The sequence below is a fragment of the Hetaerina americana genome, unplaced genomic scaffold (genome assembly GCF_022747635.1).
Source record: "Hetaerina americana unplaced genomic scaffold, ioHetAmer1.1.p SCAF_20, whole genome shotgun sequence".
NCBI lineage: Eukaryota > Metazoa > Arthropoda > Insecta > Odonata > Calopterygidae > Hetaerina > Hetaerina americana.
Genome location: NW_027286764.1, coordinates 6,866,496 through 6,885,473, shown reverse-complemented (window position 1 = coordinate 6,885,473; position 18,978 = coordinate 6,866,496). Strand labels below are relative to the sequence as shown.

Genomic DNA, 18,978 nt, shown 5'->3' with positions numbered 1-18,978 from the left:
GATGACGTCGACTCAAACTGATCCCTGACGAGACATCATGGAGGGAGGCTTCGCACCGTTTTTCGCTGGGCGAGTGATTCAGTCGATTGCCCGTGTAATGGATTATCGAATAGATCGGAAACGGCGGAAATATACCCCTCTATTGGTACTCAATCTCATGTCTGAACATACTTGAATTGGCCAATTGTCATAATTTTCTGACGTAATATTTGTATTTTTTAATAAGAGTATTTTTGGTGAGGCGCTGTGATTTGTTGCTCGGTGAAAGTCAACGGTCAACCAAAGTGCATCGATACCTGGCTGTATTGTTAAATATCCAATTAATGGATTTGCCAAGTAAATAGACAGCACGGTTCAACCCCTCCACATAATGGACACCCATTGCTTCCAGGTGCCACTTCAATGCCGTCGCGGTGTTATTCTTCAACGGCTAAGTACCATCGTAATCTACTCTGCGATGCCTCCAAGTGGATGAGATTAATGTATCGAAATAAAACTGCCCCGTTTTGTTGATCCTGGACAATATTAGGGCTGGAACTTCCACAAATCTATTAGTTTGTATGGATTTTAATGCTTAAAACGCTCGCAAACATCGGAATCGATGGTAGCTCTGGTGTTTAGTTAGGAATCAGTTATTTCTAAACCTTTTCGATCGCATTTCCCATATTTGATAGTGCGCAATCTCAGGAAAATCTGCTGTTCGGACGCGAAGTTCCTACTCTTAGTTTCTCTTTAAATTATGCGTGCCGTTATGAACAGATGGATGCCCCAGATTGTGCTGAAATATCTCATTTGAGGGGTTTGCCTATGAATTTCGTGAGACCGTGTTAAATGGAATTGTGGCCACGGTGGTGGACTGGATGGAATCTAATCCTCGCTTTTTCTTTCCCTTTCTCCAGGGAGTTGTTGAGACGATCGCCGGATAGGCGTCTCTCCCGCCGCCGAGGACGTCCCCTTCTGCTGGCCGCGTTTGTGACCCCACGTGTGTCTTTCGAGAGTCCTTCGCGTTCGAGTGTGTCCGTCAGTAAGTGATCGGGGTGTTCCGGATGTGCCGGACGCCGCGGGACCCCACCCGGAGGAGGTCGGCTACCATGGCCGCCGTTGTTGGGAGCGAGATCCTCGCAGGCGACCCTTGCCGGACGACGGAGGTGAGGGGCACCGTCTGCATTTGTCGCTCGCCCGGGTCCCTTTGGACCCTTCATTGCGGGGGGCACCGGCCCTCCGAATTCTACTCGGGATTCGCAGCGAGCGACGTTTCGGTGGCTCGCTCTGCCATCATTTCAATTCCGGCCATGCGTCGCCTCACCTGGCGCAAATGTCGAAAGGAATTAATTAGTTTCATTCCTCTGGAACGCATGTACGAGGGTGGTTCAATAAGTACCCTTGTTAGAAATGAAGAAACCATTTCTTCAAAAACATATTTTTTTTTCAACATAATCAATCCCCTTTTAGAAAGATACACTTCTCCCAACGTTCCGGCCATTTTTTTAACCCCTCCAAAAAATAGGATTTGCCGAACTCTCCAAAATACGCCTCTGTCTCGGCGATAACTTCCTCGTTTGAGCTAATTTTTTTCCCGCGAGCCATTTCTTCATGTTAGGGAATAAGAAAACGTCGCAGGGAGGCAGATTGGGCGAATACGGGGGGTGTGGCAGCAATTCATAACGTAGTTCATGTAGTTTGGCGGCGACAACTCATCAGCTTTTTGTCCACCGTGAGCAATCGCGGCACCCATTGGGCCTACAATTTTTTCATCGCAAACTTATCATGTAAAATATTAATTGCCGTTCCGGTCGACACACCCACGGCCTCTGCTACTTCACGCACTTTCGTTCGTCGATTAGCGAGAATCATGGCGTGGACTTTTTGAATTATTTCCTCAGTAACCACGTCTGCCGGGCGTCCTGGTCACTCATCATCAAAAACAGATGTTCCCCCGCGTTTAAATTCGTTGAACCAATATCCAACTGTGGTCAAAGATGGCGAAGTGTCCCCATAAACAGCATCCAATTTTGCTTTTATCTCCTCGCATTTCTTCCCTTCGAAAAACAAAAAGCGAATTACCGAACGATACTGCTCTTTTTCCATCTTAGCGAAAATCACGAAACACGTCTTACTCGAATGGCTGCCAAATCCAAACTAAACTTTAAATCAGTCTGAAATTTGTTTCCCTGTCGTGTGATAGATGGCAGCACACGATGATAACACATACTTCCCTCCGGAACGCTCTTTGTCGTCAAACACGGGTACTTATTGAACCGCCCTCGTATAGATAAAAAGCATTTTGGGAGCCACTTGAAATACGAAGAGAACAAGCGAGACCTAGGCTTTCAGAAAGGTTCAGAACAAGCGAGTTTAACAATGATAAGGAATTATTATGGCCCCACACTATTTACATAGGTTATGCTACAAAGATCAGATAAGGGAGATCGATACAAATATTCGCTTTTTTTCCGGACAATTAGGAATCATAATAGTAAGAAAACAAAGTCACTATAGAAATATTAAAGACATGTAATGTACAAGTCAGGACAAGATTAAACGTTGCGTTGACACAAGGTATATTCGTAGGTGCACGTGTATGTTAGTTCATATTATGTATATTTCCTTGCGTGTAATTTAATAAAGTTTTCGCATAAATATGTACGCCTCTCTGGGTGTAGATTTGCATGAATTCGTGGTTTTTGCATACAGTGTTATTCTCTTTAACGAGTGGTGATCTAACACCCTCCGCCACACATCCTTATGGCGGCTTGCGGCATATTATGCTGGCGTAAAGATTTTCATAATTTTGAGAACCGCGTACAGATAATTGAATTTTGGATATTATTTCAATTATCTTGAGCTATCTGATTTGGAGTTCTCGCCGTATTGCACCTGGTCTGCGTTATACGTATTGGCATAACACATTTTTCTTGTGTGTGCGTGTGTGTGTGTCTGTGAGACAAATTAATGCACGTTTAGTAGTTAAGTGTTTATAAGTGTCTTATTTTATTTTAAGTTATCGACGTGAATCCGGTATATAATGTCTCGTTTGATTCAGGCATAGGTCAACGCCATGCGTTACTTATCGTGGAGGTTACCAAGTCCGATGTCATAAACAATTTTGACAACTTCTGAGTGAACGTAAACACGGTAACCTCCGTAACTCCGTCTTAATGCCAACGAGGTATTCAACGGTCGATTTTGTCTTAACTAGACGTTTTAAGAATGATTTTCGTATTTAACACTTATCTTTAGTTCCAAGAGACATTACACAACTGGGCCATAAACTCTCTCTGCAAAAATGTCAAGTTTATACATTTTTTGGATCTTAATCAAACTTTAGTACGTTCCATAACACTCTCATTTGGACCTATTACTTATCGTACGTTGGAACTCGCTACGGTTCAAGCGCAGTCTTATCAACTCTTAAAATAACTGGAGTAATGTCCAAAATATTGGCCTCCACGACACCCGAGAAATTACGGTCATTTTGCAATTTACTCTTGAGTCACTGAGAAAGCTTAGACGAAAGGAATAAAAATGATAATCGGCGCTGTTATCTGCGCAAGTTTAAAATATTACTTCTTGCATGCGAAGCGAGCGGCTAGATTACATCGCATGTATGATTCCAAAGATAAAATGGACTCCAGAAGAGTTAGGTTAATACTTCTTCTTTGTTTATTTTTTTGGGAAGTTTGAGATTAGCAACTAGACCGTGGTTGGCATTCTGGTGATGGGAAAAATGTCATTCGAGCAATCTCGTCGCCTTGTGTCATTAATATTGTTGATCGCCTCGCGTCAAAACTCGTAATTGTGTGCACATGGGGCGTCGTTTGTGTGTGTGTCACATTCCGCCTTAGTGGATTGTGGGGCGGTGTGACGTAGGTGTGCCCTCGACTGTGGTGTAGGGACGTGCGATCGTTGGCGTCCGACACTGGCGCTCGACGGTTCTCTGCGGCGCCTCGTCGCCATTCTCGGAGACTCATCAGGGTCTCCTCTTGCATAATGCGCCGACGATCAAAGAGGATATTACGAGCGCTTTATAGCTCCGAGACCAATTGAGGCCGCGACGTCGTGAAAGCCGTGCATTCCGCCGGCGGGATGAATTGCTCCGAACCCTGTTCGCCACTCTCGTGGAATGGGATGAGGGGGCGGTGGATGCGTCACTTTAAATGACTCTGCGCAAGGAGACGCCCGAATCCAGGCCTTAACATTTTATCTTTATGAGATTATTCCCGGTTCTTGTCCACGGTTCTCTAGTCCGTTCCATATTCATGCGAACGCCTCAAATTACAGCAACCCCTTTCAAACTAACCAAGACCTCGATGGAGTCGGTGCTAATGGTAACTTAAATATACAAGGTCTGTCCCAAAAGTAAGTTTCGTTAATCTGGAAAAAAAGTTTAAGTTGAGATCAAAGTATGTACAATTTGCTAAAATTTTTCATAAGAATACCCTATATGTATCGACACACGAGTACCATTGCCTCCGCCAGTTGTGGTATGCTTCCTGTATGGCATCAACAAGACCCTCAATCAGGCAGCACTTCATAGTCACTTTGAAATAATCCAGTGGTCTAAAAAGGTACTTGAAGTGGTTGTATTTAAGTACCTATGTCTCGTCAAGAGTAGCCACATATTGTAAAAAATTAGGGTCACTTTCGCAGTGGTCTAAGAGGTCCTAGGCAACACTGTCACACAAGCAGTCTTCCGACAGCACCTTGGGGACCATCTGGGCACACCTTTCTCATGGCTAAGTCCTCTGTAAGAATGCAATGCAATGTTGTTTTCTGAATATTGCTCTCTTCTGCTAACATCCTGACTCTTAGGGGTCAATCAGAAATGAGCATGTGCCCCGATTTTTGCACGTTTTTATCACCTTGTGTTGTTGATGGATGTCCGGGGAATTATTCATCATCGTCAACCTCCTCTCTACCCTCCCGGAACATCCTGTGCAAGCAAAAAAATCATCATTTGGGACATTTCTTCATCTCCATAAGCACCCTTAAACATGATCATTGTCTCCGAATAAGCTTTTGGTTGGTCTGCTTTTGTTTGGTTGCCAAACATGAAATATGTTCCCGATACCTTTTATACAAACCTTGAATAGCGATGTAAAATTAATCTAAATAAATGCTATGGTTTTATGCATTAACATTACGCTACTCTAATGGAAGAATATCTCGATTTGAATCCAAAAAGAGGGTGGAAGGCTTCAATAATGGCCTGAAAGGCTTATCCCCATTTAACGAAAATAAACCAAAGGTGTACTCCCATTTCCTGTTCTAATTAGAAGTACTCCGAAAAATCTCATCGGAAAAATGAGGAGTGTGATTATCTGACGGGGAAAGGCGTTGTCACGAGGGCGCATGAGTTACGGAAGGTGGTGCTTCTCCAAAAATCTCGAACCTTTCGAGATTAATGGTCATGCTGCTCCATCGTTGCTGTGTAGCAATTATTTCGATAATTCAGCGAGACGACTGACCCCACTCGTGGCGGGCGCGAGTCCGACCCGATGTTATGAGGGCACCAACACCCGCCTCTTGGTGCCATACCAGCGTCAATTTCTCCGGGATGACTTTTGCAATGATAATAGGTAGTAGGCCTCCTCCATTGTAGTAAATCTGCGGGCCAGGCTATTCCCTCTCCACTGTTAAATATTGCATTGCTGACAACGCTCTCTGTAAGACGGTACACTTTTCGGCCGCTTTAAGCGTATTACCCTTCCGTGGTATACCGGAAGGGGGGGGGGGGGGGGAGAGGCATTGATTGAGACAGTGAAGTGATCATCGAAAGAAACATTGGAAGTAGGGGTATTAGAAAACTGAGAGACAGGCTGGTGGCGAGGGAGAGGACATGACATTGAAATCTCCTTAATGAGAAGACAGACAATTGAAAGTGGACGCTTACGCAGTTTCTTCCATCTATCAAAGTGTTTTAGTTTAGGGGAGTTTCACTTGTCGTGACCGCCCGATATTCCCGGAAATATGTAAAGATGCGGAATTACTAGAATCACTTCCGACCCCCCCTTGGCGCCCCTTTCCCTACGCCCCCTGGGATCCGGAGGGTGGGATGAAGATTCCAACTACGTGTCGAGGGCATTTTATAGGTGGTGTAAACTAAAATAGAATTAGAACCACCTCCCATTTACTTTCCATTTAATTTACCTGCAACGAGTCCACAATTCCTTCAAGGCGGCCCCTCCATCTCTTCATTTTCCTGGCATTCGTTCCTTCCCCAGCCACGGTTGGTACAAAGCCTTAGTGGTTTAGTGACGGACGTGTGCCCAGCGCCACGCGTACACGGGGCAGTTACCCCCTCGCCCCCCCGGGCAAGGCTGGGGAGAAAGGAGTGTAATGCGCAGAGAGTGCAACTTGCGTGAATGGAAAAGAACCCCGGAATTCGACTGCCGGAGCGTCCAACGCCTTGTGAGACCAGTCAGCACCTTCATTTCTTCCCAAGGATGAGGCTATATATATATATACACATTTATATATATATATATATACATATATGTATATATATATATATATATATATATATATATATATATATATATATATATATATATATATATATACATGAGTGTACTCGTCGTAAGTGCACCTGCTCCTGCGATTGACGCTTGGACACGTCTGTATCAGTGCACACGGTTGCAGAGCATGAAGACAGATGTACTTATAAAATGCCTGCGTAAATAATTCTCCGTCCAGTTGTCTTGTGTTCCTCCAGAAGAAATCACTGAGCCATAACTACTCCTGGGGTCTACTTACAAGGTCTATCCCAAATGTAGTAGAACTCCATCCACATTTATCCGTATTGCGCCATGTTCCACCGTGTTGCAACCCGAGTGACCTTCGAGTCCTCTTCCGAACCCTCTCTCCATTTCCTCTTTGGTGTTCCCTTTCTCCTATTTTCTTCCAGATGCCCACGCAACAGCCTTTGAGTTCCTTTCTTCGTCCGTCTCAAATGACATGGCCGAGTCAGCACATCAGGACTTCACAAATATCTCTGTCTTTAACTGAAAGAACGCTGTCCGTTTGTCTAATAATTCTTATTCTCCATCTTCCATCCTCACTCACCGGGTTATGTATCTTCCTCAAAACATTCCCTTCAAATACACGTAAAGCATTCTCATTGGCGACGGATATAGTTCGCGTTTTCGAATCTTAATTCACGACTGGTCTAACGTGTGCCTTGTGTACGTACGTAACTTGATTTCCAAAGGTCTAGGTAGGAGGGTCGATTTAAGGGACTTAACATGAGGGAATTAAGTTCTAACTCCAGCATTCTATCTCTTTTATTTGTCACTTATTTTTTGCACTTTTAAGACTTAACCATTGTAGATAGCTAAAACACTTAACTCTTTCAAAGTTGTATGCCTGAGAGTTTATATTTTGAAACCATCCTTTTAAATTCCGATGGTGTCAATTTCATATATTTTGTAGCACCTACATTGATTCTAAGACTTACATTTTGAGTCTTCTTTTTCGACATCTTGATCGTTTCCATTGGTGTTTCCATATTTCCTGCCACCAATGCCACTTCGTTCGTACATATGGTGAGACACCAAGCTGCATTCTTCTTAGCGGCGCGAAATAGCTTCCGCATCACGTGATTCGGCACCCTAAGCGCTAGCGGTGGTGGTGGCTCCGGGGAGCACCGTAAGAGGAAGGGGTGCCCGGCGGAGGGCGTGCACCGCGGTGTTGGTGCAATGGGCAGCGCCGCAGTGGGGAGATATTGAACGAGAAAGACAGAGGTTGGCGGGAGGAGAAAATGCGAGCGGGAGAGTGGTCGGAGAGGACTTTTTGTAATCACTTCGACGTAATTAAAACGTGAAGATGATATCAGTGGGGAATTCAATATGGAGCGTAGCGATGAATGAAGTTGCAGGTCTTAGAGGCAAGAAGGAGAGCGTAAATTGGAGTCTTTTGAGGAGTACGAGTTATGAAGAGCCTTTGACTAAATGAGTTGGGCTGAGAGGAAAGCTAACGACGACGTTTCAATCTTGTTTGAGAAGATACTCAGTGATATACGAGGAGCGGCGAAGAATCGGATTATGCGGAGATTAAGAGAGGGAGCAGGAAGTTGAATGCCGTCGAAGAAGGGGAGTAATTCATATTTCAGGAGCTTTACCTATTAATCCGACCATCCGTGGTGAGGTAGTCCGACGAATGAAAGCCGAGGACGGTTAAGGTTGACTCTGTGATTAGTCGTGAATAAAATAAACCGCACCAATCGATGGAGACGAGGGTGATGTTAAATTTAAAGGGAGGAATGGACGAGCGATGGACTCGAGGCGCAGAAGGCCGGACCTAAAAATCGGGTCCGCGATAGATTCAGTCGCAATTTTCAAGTAAATGACAAGGGAGCAAACGAAAATTAAACCAATTGTTTTAGACGGAGAAAAAGGGCCTTGATGCTTGTTGTGATTGCTGGAGATTAAATGATAGGGTGTAATGAAATTGCAGGTTCAGGATAGCAGTAAAAGGGAAAACGATACTTTTACGTGGGCCGTTCAATAATTCCCCAGAAAATCTAAGAGATGGCACTTGTGGTATCGGAAAAGTCTTGCTTATGGTAAGCCTTAATTTCTCACTAGACTGCTGGTAAAGTTTCATCTATTTCCGTCAAGTGGTTTTATTTTCATAGTCGATTGAAGCAACAAACTTTTGTTTATTTGGAAAAATGGAAAAAAATGAGTTTTGTGCAGTGATTAAATACTTCTATTTAAAAGGCTTAACAATGAAAGAGATCAAAGTGGAGTTCAATTAAGTTCATGGCACTTCTGCTCCCGTGCTTGGGACTGTTTACAATTGGATAAATGAGTTTAAACTGAGCCGTACATCCATAAATGATGGACATTGTTTGGGACATATAGCGAATGCGACTTCCTCAGAAATGATTGACAAAATCCACAATATAGATTTGAGTGATACACGAATCAAAGTTCGGAAAATATTTGAAGCCACAACCCTTCGTTATCACAAGGCACAGTGTTTTCAATTGTGCGCAAAATTGGCTGCGAAAAAATCTTGGCAAGATGGGTGCCTTGTTTGTTCTTAAAGGACAATAAACGCAATCCTGTGGTCGATTCGGATGCCGGTTTGGTGCCTTTCCCTCGCAATCCCGACGATTTTCTGCATCGATGCATAATTTTGGACGAAGCATGGATGCACCACTACACCATAGAGATAAAGGAGCAATCGAAATAGTGAGTTTCTAAAGGTGATCCGTCTCCGATGAAGACGGTGAAATCACCCGACAAGGTGATGGCCACGGTTTTATGAGATGCACACGAAATCATCTTCATCGATTACTTGCAAAAATGAAAGACTAAGATAAATGGAGAGTATTATACGTTGAGTAAAGAATTGGAGAAAAAACGTCATTTTGCAAGGAAACAATTTTCCTCCATCAAGAAAATGCACGGGTGTACACCTGCCCGGTTTGGATCGCAAATATTATGAAATCAGAGATCGAATTATTAAATAGCTAACCGTATTTTACCAGATTTGGCCCCCAGTGACTGTTTTTAATTTCCAAACTTCGCGGAAACGTCGAATGAGGAGGTCATTGCCATCACAGATGCCTATTTTAAGAACCCTACCCTAAGGACTATTAAGGATCTAATACCCTACTCGAAATCCTACCTTTTGGACGGCTAAAAATAGTTGGCGAAATGTGAAAGGTGTATCGAGCTAAAAAGAGAATATGTTAAAAAATGTAAAACAATTTCCTATTTTGTCCTTTGGGCTTATTTAACGACCCCCGTATATGGAGAAAAAAATGCGTTGGTAAACAACTAGATGTATTGGACAGAAACTGAGGGAGAAAGATTTGTGAGGAGATTATGAGAGGAGGGTAAAGACCAAGGGGAAAAGTTTCCGCCAAATCCATAAGGTCGTGCAAAGAATGAAATGCTGGAGAATGCAGGTCTGCAATCAATTGACGGAACGGAGGTCTCGTCATCCATGTTAGTGCCATCATCTCGCCACCCCTTGAATACGCGCTGATCCTATTCTCACGATGGGACTTAACCACTGGGACCTCCTCTTCGGAACATTTCTATACACCCCCACGGCTCAGTTCCCCCAATTCCCTCCCTTCTAATCCTGTCCATTCTTGAGTGGCCTCTCGCAATCACATACTCATCTACCTTACTCAGTTTTTATCTTCCTCCCTCGGGACTTTTAAATGAGCCATTACTCTGACTCATATGTCGTCTTATTTCCCTGTCCGTCAATTGATGCACTTCTTTGTGACTTCTGCGGCGATCTTCTCATCGCACGACTCCTTCTATGCTTTCATCCCGCCCTATTTGTATCCGGCGATGTATTTCAGTATCCAGTTCGTCTCAGTTGTCAGATGGGAGCCTATATATTCAATATTCTCCTCTTTGTTTGAATGTGTGACATGATGTTTCAAATTTCCAGTTTCTTCCGTTGTGCTGTCATATCTCCAATCCAATCTGTTTCATTTAAACAACGTATATTCCGCTGGTTTTTTCCTACTGATCTCAGGTCGTCCTCTGTAAAGCTTTCCCATAGCGTCGGCTTCCTTTCTACGGCTTTTTTTGACTGATGTCAAATAGCGCTATATCATCTGCAATAGGCACACTTCCTCAAGGTTTCAAGTTGATATTGCTTCCTATTTTAACCATTTCACGTCGAAGATATAATCGTTTTACGTTTGAACGAGGGATAAAAGAGGACCGAAGATGTCCCCTCGGGGTCCAATCAATCCATGTCTGGCTCTACTGGAGGTGTAGTCGTCGTCCATATTACTTACGATGCGCCCGCGACGTGCGCCGTCGATACCCGCCACGATCCGGTGGCCAATCCCGCCCGTGGAAAACGCACCACGAATAGAAAGAGGGTGCGAGTCATGGCATACAGTCGCTGGGGAAGCCTTTTCCTGCGAGAAGGAATACGTGTAATGCGACGGAGCGGAGGCTTAACTTCGCGACGGCAGGGTAGTGACCCCGGGAGAGGGGGCGGGAAGGTGGTGGTGTTTTGGAGGCGAAAGCGAACGAGGGGCTTCCCCAGCACACAACCCCGGTTCCTCCCCCACGGGGTGCGATCGGCACAAAGAAAAGGGGACCCGACTCCTTCCCCCTCGCCGCACGTCTGGGATGATTTGTTAATTGGGCTGATTGTTCTCGGCCGCATTCCCATGGTTGATTGATCGATCTCTTTGACTTCGCATTCGGGGTTCTCGCTGACCAGGGTCCAAGACTTGTTTGGGAGGAACCGCGAAGAGAGGGAAGCAAAAGTGGATTTGTCGTTCGGTGGTCACTTCCGGGCTCGGATGTTTCCTTGTGTCTATTTTAGTCTAGATGGAGTTCGCGTCATTGTTGCAGGCGATGCTGACATCTTCGCCATTGGTCATCCGTGACAGTCATTTGAAGACGACCGCCTCTCTTACCTTCGTCTCCGAGGTGGGCCTTCCACCTGCCGACGGATCCTAATGGATGGATTCGCTTATTTAAGGCCATGGAATTGGAATTTTGTTGCTCGACACTTCTTTTATTGATCAATATGCGAAATAATCTTTGGAATCAAACTAGCATGTGTTACTTTGGCATTTTTCCCGACGCGCGCTGCTACGCATTGAAATTTGCGCCATGTAGTCACTGTTCGGGAAGAATCTACTCGATTTAAGTCCCGGGGTCGCAAAAGAATGGTCTCCATCATCGCCTTGTGCAGTGCGAATAATCGAGGAGTTTGAAACAGTTTCGTGAAAAATAAAATGCGATTGCGTCGACGTATTTGTTTGGATACGACAAATGAAATATATTAAATGAAAACTTTTTGGGAATTTGAGCGTAGGTGTCGCGCTGAGTGTTGTCAATGGATTGCCGGGCGTTGGTAACCTTTTGCGCTTAAGTGGGATCCAAATGTGTTGGTTCGCGGATATTCCATATTGTTTGAGTTATCCGGTTTCCCTCTTAGTTGAATTTAATTGATGGTGGGCGTTCAGATCTCTTTTGTGACGAGTGCCGGGTCCATTGCGTCAAGTTCGTTAACTGATCGACGCGGTCGACGTCATGCCCCGTCGGATCGCTGATTGGAAAGAATTCTTGACTCTCGTCGAGTGAAGTGAAGCGCCTCTACCGATGCGTCCGAAAGACATCTTGAGGCTATCACTTATCCCTTTTTTATTTCGAAAAAAAGGGACGGGTCGTTGCAGAATTTCGTGGAATGGAAAATGTATTATTCACTTACACCTGTCATTTTTATCCGAAGTAAACCCATTTTTATGTCTTTTGTGAAATTGTATGTTTGAATATTGACTACTTCTTCGGTCGCTTCGAAGTATGACTAGAGTATTTGTTCCGTAGTCTGTTTCTCTTTATGTATTGTATCGTTCCGGTCACATTCTCTGTCGATATTATAGGAAGCGAGGAAAAATGATTCTCACTTGTGCCTCAGAAATGGGCTCGAATGTTTCCTGCCTGGGTACTTGTAATTGGGAATTAATTTTACAGCGATCATGCTTTAACCACAAAACCTGAGCCACATCACGTATTTTGAAACTCTTTCGAATATTTACGCAGTGAGTAGGTAATAGCATGGAAGTCTCCATTGTAATACTTATCTTGCATATTAATAAAAAAAACTCTTTTTTGCATATTAAAAGTTAATAACATTTTCAGGCACGCCAAACGATGGACGAAATATTTTAATTGCTTATGGTTTACCATTCGTCAACATATTACGAATTTCTTATTCGCAACCTAACCAATTCATTGCCTTGGTATCATCCATAATTGCAGATAAACTTGAAGGAGCAATGAAGAAAGGGCTCGATGCTTTAATCCGACGCAAGGAAGGAAGCTCTGAATTCTGTAGAGTTAAATGAATCTCGTCTCCTCCAAATGAAAGGGAGTCTTCACTCACTCCCTCCCGTGAGGTGGTTTTCCCGCTTTCGATGGGCCTCTTACTTGTATGCATTGCACCAGCAAGCGTAACGATCCCCACCCCGTCATTTGTGAAACAACACCCAGCGACACAACCCCCCCCCCCCCCGACCGATGCAGGTTACCCGGCGTCGGGTGCCCCTCGGGCCGACCTCAGGGAGGCCTGCCCACTGCTAACAGGGTAGATGGCGTATTTACGTGTGCACACGTGACTCGTGTGAAAGCCTATTGCCGTATATAATAAAGCTAAGCGTTCGACTGCAGGTCCTCTGATTTTCGTTCTGAAGACTTTCATCGCCTTGGCTGACGAGACGGGATTTCTCCGTGTCTAGAGAAACGTGTGAATGCACTCCCTGTCGGAATCCGTTCCCGCTGCATCGCGTCCCCCCGGGGGATTGGTTGGTGGGGTGCTTTATTCTGTTCCTCCTCCGACCCCCCACCCCAATCCATTCTCCAAAACCAGTCTCGACGATTTGGGATTCGTCGCTTTCTTCTTTGCCCGTCCCTCGGGAGCGAAGGGCTTCCCCCGGGACCCCCGTCTCTCCTCCCCGTGTGTGTGTAATTGCGAGTGAGGGAGGGGGGGGAGGAGAGAGGGAGGCGAGAATGGAGGTGTCGACCGATCGATGAAGAGGGAGGGAGGGAGTGCATTGGCCCTCTTTCGAGCTTGGCGCTCTCACGATTTTTGTGTTACTCATTTTCGTCCGTCTTTTGTTTAGCGAGCGTCGCCTGGATGCGAAACGCCCCCTTATTCAATATTTACCGCCGCGACGCTGACGGCGGAATGTCGGCGGGGAAGGAGATAACGAGTGTAATTGAACGTAAGAGGAGCGGTGGTGTCTGCACGAGAGCGCCATCCGTCGTCGTGGTGCGTCGAGGAAGGAAGCGAGGAACTCCCGCGCCACGAATATCCGTAGCGCGCCGCCACGTGAAACAAACGCCGGCGAAGGGATCTTTCCTTGTCCAAACAGGACGGAGAATCTATCTGCGGTCAGGAATCCGCGAAGAATTCTGCATTAGTCTTTTAAACGTTCCTTAGAAATCACTCTCTCTCTCTCTCTTTCTCTGACTAATTTAAACTTTATTGGTAAGCGTGATCACTTGGCAGTCATAAAGAACGTCTATTCTTGGCGATAACATTCAGCATTTCCCCAGGTGACACTTCGGGAGAATTCGGGAAATCGAATTAATAAGCAAGCATTGGGAGGCTTCCTGTTATTCCCACTCGACGTACGTAATTTGCAATTTAATCCTTTCACGTGCAAGGTTCGTATAAAAAGTATCGGGAAAAGTTCTAAACAAGCAGATTCATTTCAGATTATGCCATGCCTCGTAATTCTTCATTCGGTACATCCCATGAGCGTCGACGCACTTTTGCCAGGGCGGCTTTTACTCGACTCGAAGGCTCCCTGGTGGCTGGCGGATTCCGGAAGGTCCTTAAGGGTACGCGTGCAAGCTTCTTTGACGGTCATTAGCGTCCCATGGTGGTGTCCTTTAAGGGAGGATTCAGTTTTAAGAATAGGAAATAGTCTGCTGGTGCCAAGGCGGGACTGTAAGGGGGTTGGGGAATCGTCGCGATGACGTTACAGGTCTTCGCAAGAGCAGACACCCTACTCTGCTCTTGGTCATCCGTCTGAAGACCTTCGGAAGGACGAGTTTAGCGCAGATGGTTCACATCACCAAATTTTCAGTGCTAATGGTGGTGTGCGCTGTCACTGTCGTATCAATGTCAATACGATCTGCGATCATTCGCACACTTAACAACCGACGTTCTGAATTCACCACTTCACGCACACGTTGTCGTCGGTTCTTGACGTCGACGGTCGCCCATCGCGCGGGACTCGTTGAAGAGCTCGTGCAACTTGAAAACTGCAATTTGTGACTCAAGATCATCCTTGAACACTTGGAAAGGCATGCCCTACGTCTCTGTTTCCGATTTTCCCAATCCAGCACAAAATTTGACGGCTTACCGCTGTTCAATGAATTGACGCATTTTGTGCTTGCACCGAGTCTTTCGACAGAGGTAAACTACGAGTAAAAACACGGTGCAGCCTGTGCGAGCGCTCGGAGGCGATTGGTGTATGGCGCGCGTTGAAGTTCAGGCCCCCACCACCGAGCCTGCGCGGGTCCTGCGACGCTTAGTGAAGTCAGGAAAAATTGTTCCCGATACTTTTTATACAAACCTTGTATCTCATCTTCGGTCGTTTTCTCTCTCCGTCCATCCTGTTCACGTCTTCCTTTTGGGCGACTGTCTTCATCGGGCTAACACGCGCCGAATCGTGCTCAATATAAATATGTATCGTGCGTCTTCACTTTTGAGATTTCAATAGACTTATCCCGCTCCTCTTCGGAGAAAAACTTCTCTAGTTATGCGACCCGATTCTAGGGGTCCATGTTCGAATAGAATGAGCAACAACAGGGAAAGGTTTTCCATCGAAGAAACTTATCTTCCGACCTTCGTTTCGAAATGATAAGAGACCCATTAAATGAATGATTTCCTGATGCTCCCGCGCTAGTTCCTTAAAGATACGAGTACGTACTGTTATTTTATAGGTTTATCTGCGGAGGATATGTTGGGGTTTATATTTTTCAGCGGACGTTCAATTCCGAGATTTGAAATCTCGATTTTCGGCATCAGTCTTCGGGAACGATTTGGCAAATTATAGGAGACATTCGGTGAGACGATGCATCAACTTAAGGTGACACGTCTGATTTGATGCGGTCAATATGTTTCACTCTTATCAGTGGGAAATAGCCATGTTGCTCAATTCTTGCCCGTTTAACTCGCGATGACAAAGCCCTAGAACACGTCCCCATACTTCCGCTTCTCGTAATACACTGGATGAATGAAACGACCTCAAAACTGCGCATGCGTGTTCAGGGGCAGCGTTACTACCACTTGCCACCAGGAGTGCCTCTGAAGGTGATCATGTTTGTGGTCTACAAGCACGTGTGCATTAGGTTTCGGCCTGCCCTCGTACATATTCCTCTTTCACTACGTGCCATGCCCAAAGTTGTCCTTTCTTCATGATCCTCATCCCTCTTCTCCGATGGACCCATAATTACCTCCTTCGCCCTGCATCCTTAAACATTTACCATCCCTCCCTCCCTCCACGGCCCTTTCTCTACCCCTTTCCAAGTTACCCCCCCCCCCCGTCAGCATCTCCTGTACCCGTCCTTTTACCTTGACGACCTCCACAGCTCCCGCAGCATCTCGGCAAGCATCACATCTTCGCATCGTTAGGATTCCGAAACCCAGCGCTGCCCTGCCCTCTCCTTCCTTTGGCGAGGAACCCTTTCGCCATCGGCCCGCCTTCCGTGCCCGAGGCAGTCGAAGGAACTGCCCCTCTCGCCACTATTGTGTGGAGGCATCGATTGTGCAAGTGTGTTGTGTGTGTCCGCGGGGCCTGGAGCGAGCGGATCGCATCTCCGAGGGAACCACTGGCCTCTATTCTCGCCCACCGCCAGAGAGCAGCACTTCGCCCCCCCCCCGCCCTCACTTTACGAAATTGCTCTGGGAGAAATTGGTGGGATTTGGGGGTGGGGGGAAGGAGGAGGGGATGGTGGGTGGGGGAGGAGAGGGTGGAAGGGCGGTGTGTGCTGCTGCTGGCGTGGATAGCCCCAGTTTAAAGGCCCCGTGGAAAGCCCTTGGCGGCGAGAGCAACTCTCTGTCTGCTGCCTTCTCCATCTATCCGATGCGCGCATTGAATTTCTCCCTAGTACTGTGTGCGTGTTTGCCCCCGCATGCATCTTCCCTGTTTTTCTTTCGCCAAGGTGCGTCGAGCGGGTATCCTTACGTTTTAAACCCTTCCGGGCCTACCTATTACCTATATTGAGTACTTGTTTTTGTAAATTTTATGGCCATGATAATTTGTATATAATGATGGGTTAAATAGAAGGAAGGACCATTTTGTCTCAATTTCGCCCGACTGGAGACCTCTATCAATTACGTAGATTCCACGCTAGCTGTGTCCGTTCGGCCCTCGACTCTGTGAGCCGTGGAGAGAAGTATGTTGGTTTCAACAAATTCTGACGCGTGCATTCATGTTTGGGGTCGAATAAACCCCAATCCCCATTCCCAGGTGTCATCGCACCAATCTTGGAGTCTTGCACCGTGGACCCCTGCACCCCGCGCCGCGTTGCGCCCTCTCTAGGCTGCGTGAATGACTGCCGTCTCTCTCCGGATGTAACCATTGGCGCCTTGGCGCTCGAGAGCGCGTCTCAAGCGGGCGAACACGCTGATAGGCGTGCGATCTGCGCACTGAATGTCTGTGAATGTGTGGTAATGATTTTTTGGAAGAAAATAGGTCTTCATCCCCAAATGCCCACGGATTGAACTAAACCGAAATGACGAAGGCTTCTGTCGGGGGAAAGTTATTGGAAATATAAAGGCGAGAAATGACGGGGGTTGTAATGCATCGGTAAGTTCATTCCCTGATCATCCTATCGGATATTTCCTGGTATAGATGATATGTAGATAATTTTTCGACGTTTAACCTGTTGCGCAATCATTTACGATGTTCAAAAACAAAATGAATACGCTTGCTTAGCAATCAATGTCTTGTTAGGCGCTCTGCTTCTTTGGTTAGTCTCGGTTTATGCTCAACTGAAGGATATGAGGCATTTAAGGTGTCAATCCTATCGCCAATATTGAATATATAAGAAACAATCTCTACCGATAGTTCGGTCAACCAGGTAACCATTAACTTAAGTGGGAAATTTTGACAGCGAGTGAGACGACAGTAGCGAAGTACTGCCCGTGGCCAAGTGAATATGTTTCAAGTGGGTGGAGGTGGGGTAGGTAGCGGGGGACCGGTGTCTCAGGGTGGGGGGAAGCACGATAAGGGATCAGAATAACATTGTCCGACCGAAGTAGGGATCATATATTCGGGTCAAAATTAGTCTTGGGTGTATTCACCCCCTGCCACACACCCTAGCGGTGTCTTGTAGGGTACTAAAATATCTAAAAATGACTGGGAGTGGGGAAGAGACGGGGGAGATGTGTCTTCTGTTGTACTGTGTAGCCTGCGTACCCCTGAAAGAGGTTGAATAAGGGGGTATGCGTCGATGATTGCCGGTACGTCTTTCATGATTTGGTCTCCGATGTAGCCACCGAGACCTTTCACATACATACGCTTGCATTACAGAACGGCATGATCAAAATCAATGAGTTTACTTATGAATACATAGACGACACATTACTTCACGGGAAGGTATTTAATGCCCTCGATCATCTCTCCTCTATGGTATCGAAATTTTATTCTATAATTAAATAAAAAAAGAAATAACCCCAACGCGACTACTCCGTTCCATCGTGGCTGGCGGTCGGTCCGTTTCTGTCGGTTCGGAATCGAATTATGGACGGCGGGGGAATGATGGGATAGGAACCGTGTTTTGTGTGCAGTCCTACCATTTCAAATGCAGCAAGGTCGATGTTGGGTCTGTACCTGTGGTGACCTGTAGGCCTGCTACCAACCAGATGCCCAACTCTTCTCCGTCAGGGAGAGTTACTTTCCAGAGAAATTGGGGTTCGCTAATCGGGCATCGACGGTTCGAAGTGGGCGATGGCCTTTCTTTGATTTGATCGTGACTCATCCACCACTGGGCACATAAACCGCGTGGTCACATGCTTTTTACTGTGTGTTTCAGTTTTGCATGTTTTTAGAACCTTGTTAAAACTGACCCAAATGTGATGTAGTAATTTCGCGGGTTGTTGGATCGGCTGCGACCGGGCTATATACCCCGCGCATAAACCTCAACAGTTGCGTTTCTGTTAAGATATGTGCGTGGTGTAATATTTTAGACTTGGGTGTGGAAATGAGTATTTCGAATGTAAGTAAGGTAGAAGATTAGAAGGGCATCAGAGGTAGTGAATGATTAAGAATAATTCCCCGCTGCTTGCTAGACGTTCTTCGAGGTATTAGTTTCATCTTTGTCTGCTGGAAACTTAATAAGCTTGACGGAACTGCTCCAGCGTAAAGAAATAAAGATGGTTGGTCATATTCCCTACGAAATATTTGCAAACATTTGACTTGATGTGCCTGAAGAGTTTCCCAGTTTTTGGCCTCATCTTATG

The 18,978-nt window shown here is 45.9% G+C and overlaps 1 protein-coding gene across 1 annotated transcript in view; it reads left to right on the top strand.

The window, feature by feature from the left end:
* Positions 1-18,978, top strand: part of Prosap (SH3 and multiple ankyrin repeat domains prosap) — a 427,994-nt gene that overhangs the window by 280,747 nt on the left and 128,269 nt on the right. The window contains exon 5 of the mRNA XM_071586042.1: positions 900-1,148. The gene's annotated coding sequence lies outside the window, so the exon portion shown is untranslated. The remainder of the gene's footprint in view (positions 1-899; positions 1,149-18,978) is intronic.